The sequence below is a fragment of the Arachis ipaensis genome, chromosome B5 (assembly GCF_059453495.1).
Source record: "Arachis ipaensis isolate K30076 ecotype BB chromosome B5, ASM5945349v1, whole genome shotgun sequence".
Taxonomy (NCBI): Eukaryota; Viridiplantae; Streptophyta; class Magnoliopsida; order Fabales; family Fabaceae; genus Arachis; species Arachis ipaensis.
The window spans coordinates 87,438,899-87,458,043 of NC_142440.1; the positions used below are offsets into that span (position 1 = coordinate 87,438,899).

The 19,145-nt window shown below is 38.3% G+C and overlaps 1 non-coding gene across 1 annotated transcript; it reads right to left on the reverse strand.

Moving 5' to 3' along the window:
• Window positions 1-17,336: 17,336 nt before the first annotated feature.
• On the reverse strand, window positions 17,337-17,440 carry LOC148564870 (small nucleolar RNA R71). The gene has a single exon (XR_015885152.1). It is a non-coding gene; the product is annotated as a small nucleolar RNA R71 (small nucleolar RNA).
• Between the last annotated feature and the right edge of the window lie 1,705 nt (window positions 17,441-19,145).

Genomic DNA, 19,145 nt, shown 5'->3' on the forward strand with positions numbered 1-19,145 from the left:
CTGAAAACATTTGGATTAATAAACATAATCATTTGTAATCAATTCACAAATAAAAACAGATAAAACAGTTATAAACAATCACACATAAATACATCATAAGCAGTTGACAATATTCGGTGATCCAGCCTTTATTAGAGTATAGACTTTTAGTTAGAACACCCCTAGACATAGCTAGATAATAACTATATACATATATATACATACAACATCCCAGGTCCTGACCTGTGCAAGAAGTCCCTAAGCTGGCGCCCAGGCTAGCATAGACTCTATACTCACCTAGTCCCTCTAAACTACTAAAGCGAGAGAAAGTACGTTCTAGGTCTTCAAAACTCAAGTCAGGTGGATCGTCATCAAAAGGTGGAAGGTCGTCTACTAATCCTCTGCACGATCATATGTCATCAAAGAGCGTCTCTCAAGTACTTCATCGAGTGGCCACATAACAACAACATCGTACGGAGGACTTAGGTTAAAGTTTCTAGATAAGCAGGGTGCAGACGTTGGCTGGCCTCACAGTATATACATATAAACAGGTAACGGAATTCACTCTAGACTCAGAAGACTACCTAGAGCGGAATCCTCTTTGTAGAACAGTCGTCAGCAAACTACGGAAGGGTACTCATGCTTCCATCTGAAGGGGGAAGGGAGAGAGAAGGGGTAAGAACTAGGGAGTTCTTAGTAGGGTCGGGGTTATTAGTTACGTTCATTAATTCTGTGTTATTTAGCAGATAAATAGCAGAATACCGAGAAGCAGTAGACAGAAGAAACAGATAAATAGAGAAAATAGAGAAAACAAAAAGCAAAACACAAACAAAAGAATACAAGAAAACAAAACACAGACACAGAGAATAGAATGAAAACAAAGAAGGCATACATTCAAACAACAATCATAACAGAGGAAATGCGCAACTAAATATGATGCATGTCTGTCCTATGCAGGCCATGAGCTCACGTGTCGGTTTACACCCTGCAGCTCAACATTACCTAGGAACTAGTCCTAGATATGGCTTATTTTCTGTAGGTGAACTTCGGCCTACAGAAATAGCACTCCCGTAAGTGAACTTCGGCTTACAGGAATAGTCTAAACAAAACACAACAACTTTCTGTAGGTGAACTTTGGCCTACAGAAATAACACCTCTGTAAGTGAACTTCGGCTTACAGAAATGGTTTAATCACAACAACTTTCTGTAGGTGAACTTCGGCCTACAGAAATAGCACCTCTGTAAGTGAACTTCGGCTTATAGAAATAGCGCCCCTGTAAGTGAACTTCGGCTTACAGGTATCACAACTCTCTGTAGGTGAACTTCGGCCTACAGGAGCAACACCCTTAGATACACAATTGATATTCACTGCAGGTGAACTTCGGCCTACAGGAATAACAACTTACTGTAGGTGAACTTGGGCCTACAGGACCTCTAGGGCCAATAGAAAAGCATCAGATGAACATATAATAGAATATCATGCCACAAGGCTTAACTCTTTATTTTTATACTCTTCTCCTCTATTCTCTTTGTTATATTACTTTTTTCTCATTATCATCATTCAATATCATTCTCATTATTCATCATCACTTTCACATTCTTATGCAGTACTTCCTTCTTTCTCTATTCAATCATACTATACAAAATTTACATCTTTCAATTTCACAATATCTTGGCTCAAACCATTTCTCTTTATCATATTACTCTTTTCAATTTGTCTTTTTACTCTGCTTTGATTACTCTTTTCTCTGTATCTCTTTACTTTTCTCTGGTTACTCTGTTCTCTGTGTTTTCTTTACTCTGCTCTGATTTCTCTGCTTAACGTATGTATTTAAAGCTTATGTAAATTTCGGTATGAATAGTTAGCCTGTCCCAAGTATAGGTTCATTAAGTCTATACTGAAACAGTTTAACTTTTCATATAATTCCTAACCCTAGGCGCAACTCAAGGACTAACTATGTTGCCCTAGTTTGTTCACTAGTCTCTGTCTGTTTTTCTATCATTAAAACTTTACAGAATTTTCTTTGGTTTTTATCTTTTCTTTAACTTTTTATCTTTTCTTTATCTTTGCCTCACTATCATGTTATTACCACTCCCTAAGTGTTTTATGAAGGTAATTATGAGATTCTGCGCTTAAAGTTGTCTTTCTAAAGCTTTTACAGAGAATTGCCTTCTTCGCATTATTTTATTATTTTTATTAAAATATTATTTTTAATTAAATATTATTATTTAATATTTTATTATTATTTATTATTTTATCATTAATTTTCGAAAATTAACTTACTTTTTACTTTTAACCTTTAAAATTCACTTTTTACCACCGGTAACTTTTAATATTTCTACTTTTACCACCCTAAATTTCAGAAATTACCATATAACCCCTTAAACACCAAAAATTTTACTTCCTTGCCCTTTATAAGATCTAAAAGGTGCTCTTCAATGTTCTTCACCACACTCAAAGTGTCCTTCGTGTTCTTCGTATATTCTTCAAATTCTTTCTCTGTTTTTACCCGTTATTCAGTCTTTTTAGCAACCGATTTTTACCAAGATTCAAAATAAATTTTCAGCCACTAAAACCCCATCTTTTCTACATGATTTTAACACAAATTGAACCTGAATTTAAGCTCTAGGGTTTCATTTTCCAGCAGCCACAAGAACACACATTCATAGCTTGAATTTCATCAAATTTCATCAAATTTTCACCAAAATTTCAACAAGAATTACTCATACAAACAATCAATTTCAAGCACAGCCAAACCATATCATAATCATACAACTCAAACACAATCAATCAAGATTAAATTTGTCAATCCCTACCTTGATTTGCTGCTCCAAATCCGGTTACTCTTTGAAGTGTTCTTAAAGCACTTTTTCCTCCTAAAACACATCAAGAACAACTTTAAATCCACAAACTCTCAACTGACCAAATCTCCCTCAGCACATTAGGAAGAGATATCTCACCTTAGACTTGCAGGAAATTCACGTTTCTTGGCCCTCAAGTCAAGTTAAGCATGATTCCTAAGGAAGAACATCAAGAAAACACATGTTTTGCATGGTTTTCCTTGAAAACCGAATGGAAATGGGAAAGGAACAGCCATCTCACCTTATTTCCATCCTTGATAAGTTACATGGTTATGTAGAGGAAGAAGAGAGGATCATTTTGGTGAAATCTGAGTTTTGATTTGAGTTTTAGTTCAGAAGAAATCAAGCTTTGAAGATTAAGTGTTCATGAAAGTTTCTCTCTTTTCTCTCTTGTTATTTTCGGCCAAAATGATAAAATGAGACAGCTAGTGATTTGTGAGGTGAGTTGTGATTGGTTGGCTTGGAGGTGGATTAAAATAATATTAAAATATCTCTGGTGTACAACTACTAAAACTAGGTGTATTGGAACACTCGTAAAAACATTTCTAAAAATTATTTTCTGAGCTGCTAGCATAAATGACACTAGTAACATATTTATTATGAGAATAGAACATGTATAATGAGGCTTTAGCATTGCTAAATTCATCAGAGAGTGCTGGTGCTAAGCTGCACCAGTAAACCGTAAACCCGGTTAAACCGATTTTCTGTTTTTAACAAAAACAGACCAGGTAACCTTATAATGTCATTCAAGCCTTTTCTAATACTAATATAATACTAATATTATACTATTATCTCTCTTCTATCATGAATCGAGTCCGGTTCATCAAACTGAGACTATTTACGAAAACTAGAATCAAAACTCCTAATCGATACGGTTCAAAAACTAGGTTCTTCGGGACTGCATTATCGAGCTTGCCTCAGAAAAGGTTCTAGCTTAAGGATGACATAATGACAATGAGGATTGAGATGCTTGATGATACAGTAGAGGTGTTCCCTTTACTGATCTTCCGGAGAAATCCGTACTTTCAGAAAAGATCTCATGTACTCGAAAATCATGGTTGTTACACTATTGGCTTTTTCTGCTTGTTTTTTATTTTTCTTTCTTTTTCTTTTATTTTTCGCAATTTTTTTTTGCAAGCTTTGTATTCACTGCTTTTTCTTGCTTCAAGAATCAATTTTTATGATTTTTCAGATTGTCAATAACATTTCTCCTTTTTCATTATTCTTTCAAGAGCCAACAAATTTAACATTCATAAACTTCACAATAAAAAATTATGCACTGTTCAAGCATTCATTCAGAAGACAAAAAGTATTGCCACCACATATAAATAATTAGAAATTTTCTTATTAAGAACTCAAAAATAAAACTGCCTCCTTATTCTCAAAAAATCTGCTATTTTATTCATGTTTAATGATGATGAGAAAAATAAATTATATCTTACTTGGAGATAATAATAAAAAAAATAAAAATAAAAATAAAGATACTAATTACTATTATTCATGTGACTCCTACGGTAGATCTCTAATAGAAAAAGTTATCACAAAGTTAAGATTAGGACTCAACAACCTTTATTTTGGGAGATGGATGCTCCTTCAATCTGTGGGGGGTCCGGCCCTTCAAGAGACAGCTTCTAGCGCTTCAGCTCCTGTAGCTCACGCCCTTGCTTCTCTTGTTCCTTCAGCAGTTTGCAGAGCATGCTATTTTGAACTTATTGTTCTTCTTTTAGTTGATCCATAGTTTCTTACAGCTTGGTGACAGATGCTTCTAGGCGGGTCTAGTAGTCAATCTGAGGGATTTCTAGGAGGAACTCCTGTGCCCTCCTTTTGATGGAGTTATCTTGCACTTGTTGTCCTTCCATTGACTTTTTGGTGATTGGGTGTTCGACTGAGATATACTCATCCACTCCCATCTTCACCTTAGTATCTTTATATAGCAGAGAGATTAAGCTTGGGTAGGCCAATTTGGCGTCAGTAGAGTTCTTGTTTGCAATTGTGTAAAGCTCGCAAGAAATCATATAATGAATTTCCACTTCGTTTCCCAGCATAATGCAGTGGATCGTCACTGCTCTTTTGACAGTGACTTCAGAGCGGTTGCTGGTGGGCAGTATAGAACGCCCAATGAAGTCCAGCCAGCCCCTAGCAACTGGTTTGAGATCTCCTCTCTTGAGTTGATTTGGGACACCTTTTGTGTTGGTTATCCACTTGGTTCCAGGGATGCATATGTCCTCTAGAACTTGGTCCAAGCGCATATCAAATCTCACCATTCTCCTAATCAAGGATTCTAGATCATCTTATAGTTGAGGCAGCTTGAAGACCTCTCTTATTTTGTCCAGATAGAAGTAAATAATCTTCCCTCTGACCATGCTTCGAAAGGTGTACAAGGTGGTTCCAGTCATTCTCAGCTTATCTGTTCGCCACATATTTGAGTAGAATTCCTGAACCATGTTTCTACCCACCTTTGTCTCAGGATTATCTAGAATTTCTCAGCCCCTATTTTGAATCTGCTCTTGGATTTTGGGATATTCATCTTCTTTCAAATTGAATTTAACTTCCTGGATCACTGACCTTAGACCCATTATTTTGTGGTAATGGTATGCATGTTCTTTGGTTAAGAACCTCTCCTGATTCCAAAGTGGTTTTGGAGTGTTCTCTTTCTTGCCTCTTGAAGTGGTTTGTTTTTCCTTAGGAGCGATGATCTTAGTGAGGCTTAGCTCAGTGATCACAAAAAATACACCAAACTTAGAGGTTTGATTGTCCTCAAGCAAAAGAAAGGAAAGGAAAGGAATAGAAGGATAGTTAAATTCAAATTATAGAGGAGAGGGGGAGGCCGAATGTGGATTTATAAGGGAGGGGGTGGGATCGAAAATTTTGAAAAAGCTATGATAGAAGATATGATTTGTAAAAGATAAATATGATATGAAAAATATGAAATTTTAAAATTGAAAAGATATGAGAGATTTGTAAAAGATAAATATGATTTTGAAAAAGATTTGAGAAGAAATTACAAAGATAGATGAGTTTTGAAAAATATTTGAAAAGAAATTGAAAAAGATTTGAGAAAGATTTTTTTTTTTAGGATTAAAGAAAAACTTATTTTTAATTTGTTTTATTTTTCTGAAATTGAAATTGAAAGATGATAATTTGTAACATGTTTTTGCAAGAAATTTTGAATGGAACTATGAAAATTTGAAAAAAATTTGAGTTGGAAACAAAACTTCCTCCCCTCCATATTCCTAGCGTTAAACTCCCAGAATGGCACTCATTCTGGCGTTTAACACCCATTTGTTGCTTCTTTTGGGCGTTTAACGCCCAGCCAGGGTACTTGGCTGGCGTTAAACGCCAAAAAGCCTTTATCACTGGGCATTTTTCTAAATGCCCAGGATGCTGCAATTCTGGCGTTAAACATCCAAAATGGTACCCATTCTGGCATTTAACGCCCAAAAAGGTATCTTTACTGGCGTTAAACACCCAGAATGGTGCCCATTCTGGCATTTAACGCCCACAATATCCCTTACTGGCATTTTTGTGCCAGTGAGCTCCTTTTCTCTGCTTTATGCTCTGAATTCTTCTGTAACTCTGTGAACTCCTGCAATTGTTAATTAACCTTGAAGATAATCATATAAAACTCATATAATTATTATTTGTATAACAAATGAACTTTGCTAGTGGCTGGGTTGCCTCCCAGCAAGCGCTTCTTTATTGTCTTTAGCTGGACCTTACTGAGCTTTTAATCTAGTCTCAACCTTGAGCATTCTTGCTCAACATTGCCTTCAAGATAATGCTTGACTCTCTGTCCATTAACAATGAACTTCTTATTAGAATTAATGTCTTGAAGCTCCACATAGCCATATGGTGACACACTTGTAATCACATATGGACCCCTCTACCGGGATTTTAATTTCCTGGGAAATAATCTGAGCCTAGAGTTAAATAGCAGAACCTTCTGTCCTGGTTCAAAGACTCTGGATGACAGTTTCTTATCATGCCACCTTTTTGCTTTCTCCTTGTAAATTTTTGCATTTTCGAAAGCATTGAGTCTGAATTCCTCTAGCTTATTTAACTGGAGTAATCTCTTCTCTCCAGCTAACTTAGCATCTAGATTTAGGAATCTGGTTGCCCAATAAGCCTTATGCTCCAGTTCCACGGGCAGATGACAGGCCTTGCCATACACAAGCTGGTATGGAGAGGTTCCTATAGGAGTCTTGAACGCTATTCTGTATGCCCACAGAGCATCATCCAAGCTTTTTACCCAATCCCTTCTACGGGCAATTACAGTCCGTTCCAGGATTATTTTTAGTTCTCTATTAGAGACTTTAGCCTGCCTGTTTGTCTGTGGATGATATGGAGTTGCCACTTTGTGGCTAATTCCATATCGGACCATAGCAGAGTAAAGTTGTTTATTGCAGAAATGAGTGCCCCCATTACTGATTAGTACTCTAGGGACACCAAACCTGCTGAAGATATGTTTCTGGAGGAACTTCAGCACTGTCTTAGTATCATTAGTGGGTGTTACAATTACCTCTATCCATTTAGATACATAATCTACTACCACCAGAATATACGTGTTTGAGTATGATGGTGGGAAAGGCCCCATGAAGTCAATACCTTATACATCAAATAGCTCAATCTCTAAGATCCCTTGTTGAGACATGGCATAACCATGAGGCAGATTACCAGCTCTTTGGCAGCTGTCACAATTACATACAAACTCTCGGGAGTCTCTATAGAGAGTAGGCCAATAGAAGCCACATTGAAGAACCTTGGTGGCTGTTCGCTCACCTCCGAAATGGCCTCCATATTGTGATCCATGGCAATGCCACAAGATCTTCTGTGCCTCTTCCTTGGGCACACATCTACGGATTATTCTGTCTGCACATCTCTTAAAGAGATACGGTTCATCCCATAAGTAGTACTTTGCATCAGAGATCAATTTCTTTATTTGCTGCCTGCTGTACTCTTTGGGTATGAATCTTACAGCTTTATAGTTTGCAATGTCTGCAAACCATGGTGTTTCCCAAATGGCAAATAATTGCTCATCCAGAAATGTTTCAGAGATCTCAATAGAGGGGGAGGACGCCCCTTCTACTGGTTTTATCCGGGACAGATGATCAGCCACTTGGTTCTCTGTCCCTTTTCTGTCTCTTATTGCTATATCAAACTCTTGCAGAAGCAACACCCATCTTATGAGCCTGGGTTTTGAATCCTGCTTTGTGAGTAGATATTTAAGAGCAGCATGGTCAGTGTACACAATCACTTTTGATCCTACTAAATAAGATCTAAACTTGTCAATGGCATACACCACTGCAAGCAACTCTTTTTCTGTGGTTGTGTAATTCTTCTGTGCGTCATTCAGAACATGGCTAGCATAGTAAATGACGTGCAGAAGCTTGTTATGCAGTTGTCCCAATACTGCACCAATGGCATGGTCACTGGCATCACACATTAGTTCGAATGGTAATGTCCAGTATGGTGCAGAAATAACTGGTGCTGTGACCAGCTTAGCTTTCAGAGTTTCAAACGCCTGCAGACACTCTGTGTCAAACACAAATGGCGTGTCAGCAGCTAGCAGATTGCTCAGAGGTTTTGCAATTTTTGAAAAATCCTTTATAAACCTTCTATAAAATCATGCATGCCCTAGAAAGCTTCTGATTGCTTTCACATTGGCAGGTGGTGGTAACTTTTCAATTACCTCCACTTTAGCTTGATCCACCTCTATTCCCTTGTTTGAAATTTTATGCCCAAGAACAATTCCTTCAGTCACCATAAAGTGACATTTTTCCCAGTTTAAAACTAGATTGGTCTCTTGGCATCTTTTCAGAACAAGTGCTAAATGGTCAAGGCAGGAACTAAACGAGTCTCCAAATACTGAGAAGTCATCCATGAAGACTTCCGAAAATTTCTCTACCATATCAGAGAAGATGGAGAGTATGCACCTCTGAAAGGTTGCAGGTGCATTGCTCAGACCAAAAGGCATCCTTCTGTAGGCAAATACTCCAGAAGGACATGTGAATGCTATTTTCTCTTGGTCCTGAGGATCTACTGCAATTTGGTTGTAACCTGAATAACCATCCAAAAAGCAGCAATATTCATGACCTGCTAGTCTTTCTAGCATTTGGTCTATGAATGGTAAAGGAAAGTGATCCTTCCCGGTGGCTGTATTGAGCCTTCTATAGTCAATACACATACGCCACCCTGTAACTGTTCTTGTAGGAACCAGTTCATTCTTTTCATTATGAACCACTGTCATGCCTCCCTTCTTGGGGACAACTTGGACAGGGCTCACCCAGGGGCTATTAGAAATAGGATAAATAATCCCAGCCTCCAGTAACTTGGTGACCTCTTTCTGCACCACCTCCTTCATGGTTGGATTTAGCCACCTCTGTGGTTGAACCACTGGCTTAGCATCGTCCTCCAATAGGATCTTGTGCATGCATCTTGCTGGGCTGATGCCCTTAAGATCACTTATGGACCACCCAAGAGTTGTCTTGTGTGTCGTTAGCACTTGAAGTAGTGCTTTCTCTTCCTGTGGATTTAAAGCAGAGCTTATGATCACCGGAAAAGTGTCACTTTCTCCCAGAAATGCATATTTCAGGGATGGTGGTAGTGGTTTGAGCTCGGGTTTAGGAGGTTTCTCCTCTTCCTGAGGAATTTTCAGAAGTTCTTTTATTTCCTCTGATTCCTCCAGATCAGGCTGAACATCTTTAAAGATGTCTTCTAGCTCTAATTCGAGACTCTCAGCCATGTTGATCTTCTCTACCAGGGAGTCAATAATATCAACACTCATGCAGTCATTTGATGTGTCTGGATGCTGCATAGCTTTGACAACATTTAACTTGAACTCATTCTCATTGACTCTCAGGGTCCCTTCCCCTTTTTGGACATCAATGAGAGTTCATCCAGTTGCTAGGAACGGTCTTCCTAGAATGAGAGTTGCACTCTTTTGCTCCTCCATTTCCAGTACTACAAAGTCAGTGGGAAAGGCAAATGGCCCAACCTTGACAATCATGTCCTCAATTATGCCTGATGGATATTTAATGGAGCCATCAGCAAGTTGAAGACATATCCGGGTTGGTTTGACCTCTTCAGTCAAGCCAAGCTTTCTCATAGTGGATGCAGGGATTAGGTTGATACTTGTCCCAAGGTCACATAGAGCTGTCTTGGTACAAGTCTAATGTGCAAGGTATCATAATGCTTCCAGGATCCTTAAGCTTCTCTGGTAAGCTTGTTAGAATGACTGCACTGCATTCTTCAGTGAGAAAAACTTTTTCAGTTTCTCTCCAATCCTTCTTATGACTTAAGATCTCTTTCATGAACTTAGCATAAGAGGGTATTTGCTCAAGTGCCTCTAGAAACGGAATCTTTATTTCAAGGGTCCTGAGATAGTCTGTAAAGCGGGCAAATTGTTTATCATGTTCCGCTTGGCAGAGTTTTTGAGGATAAGGCATTTTGGCTTTGTATTCTTCAACCTTAGTTGCTGTGGGTTTATTCCCTACAGAGGCAGGTTGAGAAGCCTACTTGATGGAGTTATTATCAGCACTTGCAGGTGTTTGATCCCTCATTGGCATTTGAACGCCAGGATAGGGGGATGGATGGGCGTTTAACGCCAGATTCCTACCCTTTTCTGGCGTTTGAACGCTAGAACTGGACATGGATTGGGCGTTTAACACCACTTTCTTACCCTTTTCTGGCATTTAAATGCCAGAATCATTCCTCTCTGGGCTCTTACTGTCCTCAGAGGGATTTTGGGTAGCAGGATGCTCATCTTCTGTCAGCTGTTCTTTTCTTGGCTTTCTGCTGCTTTGAGTTGAGGTATTCAATGTTTTTCCACTTCTTAATTGAACTACTTAGCACTCTTCTGTTATCTATTTTGATAACTGCTGTTTTGTCTGATTCAATTGTGATTCCATATCCTTGTTAGCATTTTTGGTTTCTTGTAGCATCTCCTTAAATTCTGCTAACTGCCTTGTTATAGAAGATAATTGTTGATTGAGTTCAGCAAGTTGTTCCTGAGGACTAAAGTCAGTTGATACTGCCTTAGCTTCTTCTTTCATGGAGGACTCACTACTTATGTACAGATGCTGATTTCTGGCAACTGTATCAATAAGCTCTTGAGCCTCTTCAATATTCTTTCTCATGTGTATAGATCCACCAGCTGAGTGGTCTAGAGATATCTGAGCTTTTTCTGTAAGCCCGTAGTAGAAGATGTCTGACTGCACCCACTCTGAAAATAATTCAGAGGGGCATTTCCTTAGCATCCCTCTGTACCTCTCTCAGGCGTTATAAAGGGATTCATCATCCTCTTGTTTAAAACCTTGGATATCCAGCCTTAGCTGTGTCATCCTTTTTGGAGGGAAATATTGATTTAGAAATTTGTTTGATAATTGTTTCCATGTTCTTATGCTTGTTGTAGGTTGGTTATTTAACCACTTCTTAGCTTGATCTTTTACGGCAAATAGAAACTCAGTAGGTTCTTCCTGTGGAAGACCGGAAAACTGGCAATTTTACTGCACCATAACAATGAGCTGAGGATTTAGCTCAAAACTACTTGCTTTGATGGGTGGTATACAGATGTTACTCCCATATGCAGCAGTAATGGGGTTATCATATGACCCCAGAGTCCTTCTGGACTGTTCATTTCCAGTTAGGTCCATGATGGGGTAAAAGGGAATTGATATGAATTGCAAATAAAATATATTTTTGTTTTTATTTTATTTAAGTAGAAACAAACCGAATAATTAATAATAAATAAAAATAATAAGATAAAATAAAATAATTAGAGATTAAAATATAAATTTCAAAAATGAAGAGAAAAAAAATTGAAAACTAAAATAATTACTTAATTGAGAAGATTTGAAAAACTTTTGATATGATTTTTGAAAAAGATTTTGAATTTTGAAATTTCAAAACAAAGATAAGATAGAATAAAAAGTTTTAAAATAAAAATCTGAATTTTTAAAGAAAAATTTGAAAATTAATTAAAATAAAAAGAAAAGATATTTTTGAATTTAATGAAGAAATAGAAAAACAGTAAAAATGACACCAAACTTAAAATTTTTAGATCAAAACAAAGAAAACAAACAGAAAAACTTTGAATATCACGATGAACGCTAAGAAGAACTTTTGAAAATTTTTTTTTTAAGAAAACAGAAACACAAGGGACACCAAACTTAAAATATGAAACTAAACTCAAACAGAAAAACTCAATTATTAGTTTATAAAAATTTTCAAAAAATTTTAGAAAAGAAAATAAGGATTTTAGAACTTTAACCAAAAAATAATAATAGAAGATGCAATTTTTATGACTCTAAACTAAAAAGGAAAATTTTTCCTAATCTAAGCAACAAAATAAACCGTCAGTTACCCAAACTCGAACAATCCCCGTCAACGGCGCCAAAAACTTGGTGCACGAAATCACACTTTTGCAATCCCGCACAACTAACCAGCAAGTGCACTGGGTCGTCCAAGTAATACCTTACGTAAGTAAGGGTCGATCCCACGGAGATTGTCGACTTGAAGCAAGCTATGGTTATTTTGTAACTCTTAGTCAGGAAATTAGTAATAAAAGTGGTTGGGTTTCTGAAGAGTAAATAACATAAAATAAATAATACTTGTTATGCAGTAATGGAGAAGAGGTTGAGGTTTTGGAGATGCTCTGTCTTTTGAATCTCTGCTTTCCCACTGTCTTCTTCTTCACGCACGCAGGTCTCCTTCCATGGCAAGCTGTATGTTGGTGGATCACCGTTGTCAATGGCTACCAGCCATCCTCTCAGTGAAAAGGGTCCATGTACATGGCTAATAATTTGTTGGTTCTCACTAATGTTGGAATAGGATCCATTGATCCTTTTGCACACTGTCACTGCGCCCAGCATTCATGAGTTTGAAGCTCGTCACAGTCATCCCTTCCTGGATCCTACTCGGAATACCACAGACAAGGTTTAGACTTTTCGGATCTCAGGAATGCTGTCAATTGATTCTAGCTTATACCACGAAGACTCTGATCTCACAGATTTAAATGTTCTATTGTCAGGAGAGTTAGTCAAACCCGTGAACCAGGTATCCAAGAGATATACATTCAACCTAAGGTAGAACGGAAGCGGTTGTCAGGCACGTGTTCATAGGTTGAGAATGGTGATGAGTGTCACGGATCATCACATTTATCATATTAAAGTGCGAATGAATATCTTAGAATAGAAACAAGCGTGATTGAATGAGAAACAGTAGTAATTGCATTAATCCATCGAAACACAGTAGAGCTCCTCACCCCCAACCATGGGGTTTCGAGACTCATGCTGTAGAAGATACAAGTTCTGATGTAAAAGGTCATGAGGTCCATAGTAAGTCTCTAAAAGTAGTTTTTATACTAAACTAGTGACCTAGGTTTACAGAAAATGAGTAAACTAAGATAGATAGTGCAGAAATCCACTTCCGGGGCCCACTTGGTGTGTGCTTGGGCTGAGCATTGAGCTTTACACGTATAGAGGCTTCTCTTGGAGTTAAACACCAGGTTGCAGCCTGTTTGTGGCGTTTAACTCTGGTTTGTAACCTGTTTCTGGCGTTTAACTTCAGAATAGGGTAGGAAGTTGGCGTTTAAACGCCAGTTTGCGTTGTCAAAACTCGGGCAAAGTATGGACTATTATATATTGCTGGAAAGCCCTGGATGTCTACTTTCCAACGGAATTAAGAGCGTGACAATTGGGTTTCTGTAGCTCCAAAAAATCAATTTCGAGTGCAGGAAGGTCAGAATCCAACAGCATCTGCAGTCCTTTTTCAGCCTCTGAATCAGATTTTTGCTCGGGTCCCTCAATTTCAGCCAGAAAATACTTGAAATCACAGAAAAACACACAAACTCATAGTAAAGTCTGAAAATGTGATTTTTGCATAAAAGCTAATAAAAATATACTAAAAAGTAGCTAAATCCTACTAAAAACTATATGAAAATACCCCCAAAAAGCGTATAAAATATCCACGTCCCCCTCCTTTCACGCAACCCACATTGACGCACGTAGTACGCATGCGCGTCGGTTGCACCGCACCACTAAATCCCAGCGCCGCCAGTTTTCCTTCTTTCTCCCTCCCAAATCCTAATTCTCTCCCAATCCTAATTCTTATCAATCCTATTATTTCCTCCTTCTTTCTTTCTTCTTCCTTATTCTTTCTTACTTTCTATTACTTTCTTCTTCCCTTCTTCATCTTCTTCATCCAGGTTCTTTTCTTCTTCCCCTTTTACCCTTTCATTATTACTTTAATATATGTTTCCTTCTTCTTTATTTTTCTTTTAATTTCATTATCTATGGTTTCTTTTTCTTTTTCTTTCTTCTTCTATGATTTGACAATTAATACTAATTTTTAGGTTACATGCATATTGGATTTCATACTTTCCCTAACATCTTTTACATGCATACCAAGTGTTTGTGAAAAGCCCCTATGGCATTGTGAATTATTAATTATTCTATTCTTCTACTCGACGACTTATTTTTCACAAAACCCTTGAAATCTTTTATTGATTAAATATAATTGTCAATACAAACGTGATTATTAGTTTGTTACATTAGATAATCAAATTAAGCTCTTAATGCTTGATCTACGCTACTCATGCCTTTGCCAGCATGCTAATAAACATCTTGCATCTAATTGTCTTAATTTATCATGCTTTATTTCCATTGATGTCCTAATTACATGGAATCGCGACCATGTATTTACGACATTCTTCTTTACCTTGGCATTGATTATCACTTGTAATTTCCTCCTCCCAGTTCTAGCTATTTGATTTCATGTTCCTTTTTTTTCCACCTTTTCAGGATGGCCACCACGAAGGGTAAAGAGAAAGCCTCTAACAAGCCACCGACGAGGAGGTGATGCCAGGGCATTTTGGCTAGTTTCACTGACCTTTTCTTTACTATTTTAGGGTAGTTTCATGCATTTTCTTAGTAAATAAGCAAGTTTTGGGTAGAAATACACTTACATCTTGATTCAAGCAAACATGGTGAACTTTACATGATTTCATGAGAATTATGCATGAATTGAATGACAAATTGGATAATGCATAATCTCATGACTTGGAATAGAGCTTTGATGCACTTTATTTGCTTGATTTCAGGACAAAGGAAGCAAGTAAGAGCCACGTTAGTAGCCATGCTAATCTAATTAACGTGACCACTAACATGGAATGGGCATAAGCTTGTAGCGTTAATGAGAAAAGTGATCGCCAATAATGCCTTCGAAGCCATCATAGCCCACGTTAGTTGCCACGTTAATTACATTAACGTGGTAGCTAACGTGGAGGAAAAAGGGAGCTCCAACGTTAGTGGTAAAAGTGAATGCCACTAACGCCCCAAAATGGCAAACTTAGCCAGGTTAAGTGGCAACGTTAATCTAATTAATGTGAACTCTAACGTGGGAAGGAGGGGCGTTTGGAGCATTAGTGACAAAGGTAAGTGTCACTAACGCTCTCGAAGCTTAGGCATGCCCATGTTAAGGGTCACGTTAGTTATACTAACGTGAACTCTAACGTGGGAAAAAGAGGCAATTAGCAACGTTATTAGAAAAGGTGAATGCCAATAACGTTTGCGAAGGACCAAGAGGCAACGTTAGTGGTCACGTTAATGCCACTAACGTTGAAGTTAACGTGGATCATTTTGGTTTGGAATGTTAGTGGAAAAGGTGATCGTCACTAACGTTCTCGAACCCACATTTTAACTTAACGTTAACACCACTAACATCCTAACTAACATCCATGCCTAACTCACACTTTTCTGCAAGCAAAGCTGAGCCCACTAAAGACTATAACTACTTCAACTCAAGATCAAAGGCCCATATCCAAGACTTGAAGAGCCAACTAGAAGATCAGAAGAATAGTATATATAAGAATAGTTTTGAACTAGAAAGGGAGCTGTGCATTTTGGAGAATTACACTCTGTATACTTTACTTTCTCTGTAATTTCTAGTTAATTAGACAATGCATTCTTCTTTCATTTCCAGAGCTATGAACAACTAAACCCCTTTTCATTGGGTTAGAGAGCTCTGTTGTAATTTGATGGATCAATAATAGTTTTCATTATTCTTCTTCTTTCTTTTCTCTTGATTTTACTAGAAGGCTTTCAATCTTCATCCAATTGGGTAGTTGTCTTGGAAAAGAAGCTATTCATACTTGGATCTCTTCGGAACCTTGGAAGAGGAATGAAGAGATCATGCTAGAAATGCTTTCTCATGTTGGACCAAATTGGGGTTTGGATGGATATAGTGACATATAATCCTACCAACACTTTGATTTGGGAATACATGTGGTATAATCAGTGACCATACTTCATCTCTTCTCATGAGCAATTAGACCAAGGAATTGGCTATTGATCAAGATTTGAGAGATTGAATTACCAAGGAATTGGAATCCAATCACTTAAGATTGCCAAGGAGATCAATGAATGCACTGATTGAGGAAGAGATAAGAATAAATTTGATCCGGAGAATACAACATCTCCTGAGCCCAATGAATCCCCCATTTCTGATCTTACCCATTCTCTTTACTTTCTGTCATTTACTTTTATGTTCATTTCCCCAAACCCCCGTTTAAGATTCTGCAATTTACTTTCCATCATTTACATTCTGCCATTTACTTCCAGCAATTACCTTTTCTGTTATTTACTTTCCCGCCATTTAATTTTCTGCAAATCTCAACTAAATTTCTGCTTAGCTCAACTAGAACATTCTTCTGATTAAAGTTGCTTGACCAATCAATTCCTGTGGGATTCGACCTCACTTTATTGTGAGTTTTTACTTGACGACAATTCGGTATACTTGCCGAGGGAAATTTATTGAGAGACAAGTTTCCGTGCATCAAGTTTATGGCGCCGTTGCCGGGGATTGATTTTGTATCAACAATTATTAAATTGGTGGATAACTAGATTGAGCATTTTTCTTTATTTGATTTAATTTCATTTGAGTGATTTAATTCTAAACCTGAGAGGACCTTCCTTAGATTAAGGAGGGAAGCAAGAAGAAAGAGAGTTGTTGGTGCTGAGGAAGAGGAGGAGTATTTTGAACCAAACATGGAGGAGAATATGGAGAACCACCATAAAGAAGAGGCTCACAACCGTGTCAGAGAAGGACCAGCAAATCATGCTGGGCAAGAGAGAAGAGTACTGGGCTCTTACATCAATCCAAACCCAAGAAATTGCGGAAGTAGCATCCAAAAGCCAACCATACATGCCAATAACTTTGAACTAAAACCCCAGCTCATCACCCTTGTTCAGAACAACTGTTCATTCGGAGAAAGTGTCCAAGAAGACCCCAATCAACATCTCACCACCTTCCTAAGGATATGTGATACTGTGAAGTTTAATGGTGTTCATTCTGACACTTATAGATTGCTTTTATTCCCCTTTTCACTCAAGGACAAAGCATCTAAATGGCTGGAATCTTTCCCGAAGGAGAGTTTAACAACCTAGGAAGATGTGGTGAACAAATTCTTGGAGAGATTCTACCCTCCTCAGATAATTAATAGGTTGAGAGCTAAAGTACAAACATTCAGGCAACAAGATGGTGAAACTCTCTATGAAGCATGGGAGAGGTTTAAGGACTTGACAAGAAGGTGCCCACCAGACATGTTCAATGAATGGGTGCAGTTACATATTTTCTATGAGGGTCTTTCTTATGAATCAAAGAAGGTAGTAGACCACTCATCCGAGGGATCTCTGAACAAGAAGAAGACCATTGAAGAAGCCATAGATGTCATTGAGACTGTAGCTGAGAATGATTACTTCTGTGCTTCTGAAAGGGGCAATACTGGAGGAGTGATGGAGCTGAACAATGTGGATGCACTGCTGGCTCAAAACAAGATGATCACCAAGCAGCTGGCTGACCTTACCAAGAAGATGGAAAGAAACTAAGTCGCAGCAGTCACCACCTCATCAGCAGCTCAAGAAGGAGTGAACGCAGAGGTAGAGGGTGATCAGGAACAAGCCAACTACATTGGGAACTCACCTAGGCAGACCCATGATCCATACTCCAAAACTTATAATCCTGGTTGGAGGAACCACCTGAACTTTGGGTGGGGAAATCAACAAGATCAAGGCTAAGATCAGAGACGTCACAACCCCAACAACAATGCAGCTCACCAACATTCCACACAAAGATCATATTAGCACCCACCTAACAATACCTCTCAACATCCATATCAAAACCAAAATGGCCCTTCTCATACCTCCAATCTCAACTCACCATCATTCGAAGATAGACTCTCCAGAATCGAGACTCTACTTGAAGGCATATGTAACGAAATCCACGATAACAAGGTGTTCAAGGAGGAGGTGCGAGCCAATATCAAAAACTAGGGAGACACCATCAAGAGGCTGGAATTTCAAGTGGGATACCTCTCTGAGAAGATTCCCAAACCTACTGACAGTTTCCCAAGTGACACAGAGAAAAACCCGAGAGGTAAAGCAAAGAAAGTGAGATGGGAAGAATGCAAGATGGTCACTATAAGTGATAAGGGGACTGAGGAAGAGCTGAACAAACCCTTAGAATCCTCTGGAGATACTTCAGCAGAGAAGCAAGAAGAGGGCCACCAAGAAACTAAAACTACACAGAAGGAGATTCTGAAACTCTATGCACCTTTTCCCCAAAAACTCAAGGGTGGTGTAGAAAAGAGAATATACTCAAAGTTCCTCGACATGTTTGCATCCCTTCATGTGAACATACCATTCATCAAGGCTCTCCAACAAATGCCCTCATACATTAAGTGTATGAAGGAGCTGCTGACCAGGAAAAGCTCACTCAAAGGAGGGCAAACAATAGTGATGAATAAGGAGTGCAGTGTTCTCATTCAACCAGAGTTGCCTACAAAAAGGAAGGATCTAGGGATTTTTCACATCCCCTGTGCCATAGGAGAAACACTAATTGATAAGGGACTCTGTGATCTGGGAGCAAGCATTAATTTAATGCCTCTATCCCTCATGAAGAAGCTGCAGATCAATAAGCTAATGCCCACTGACGTAGTCATCAGGCTGGCTGACAAAACTCAAAAACAAGCAGTAGGAGTGGTTGAAAACGTGTTGGTGAAGGTTGGGAACTACTTCCTTCCCACAGACTTTGTCATATTGGAAATGGAAGAGAGTTACCTCCATCCAATCATATTGGGATGACCATTCCTAGCCATAGCCAGAGCGCTTATAGATGTGGAGTGAGGAGAGCTAATACTGAGGATACATGATGAAAAACTCGCATTCAATGTCTTCAAACCCTCACAAGAAGCAGATCAAGAAAAAAAGGAACCAAGGGAAGATCACAATGATGCACTGGTGAAAGAAACA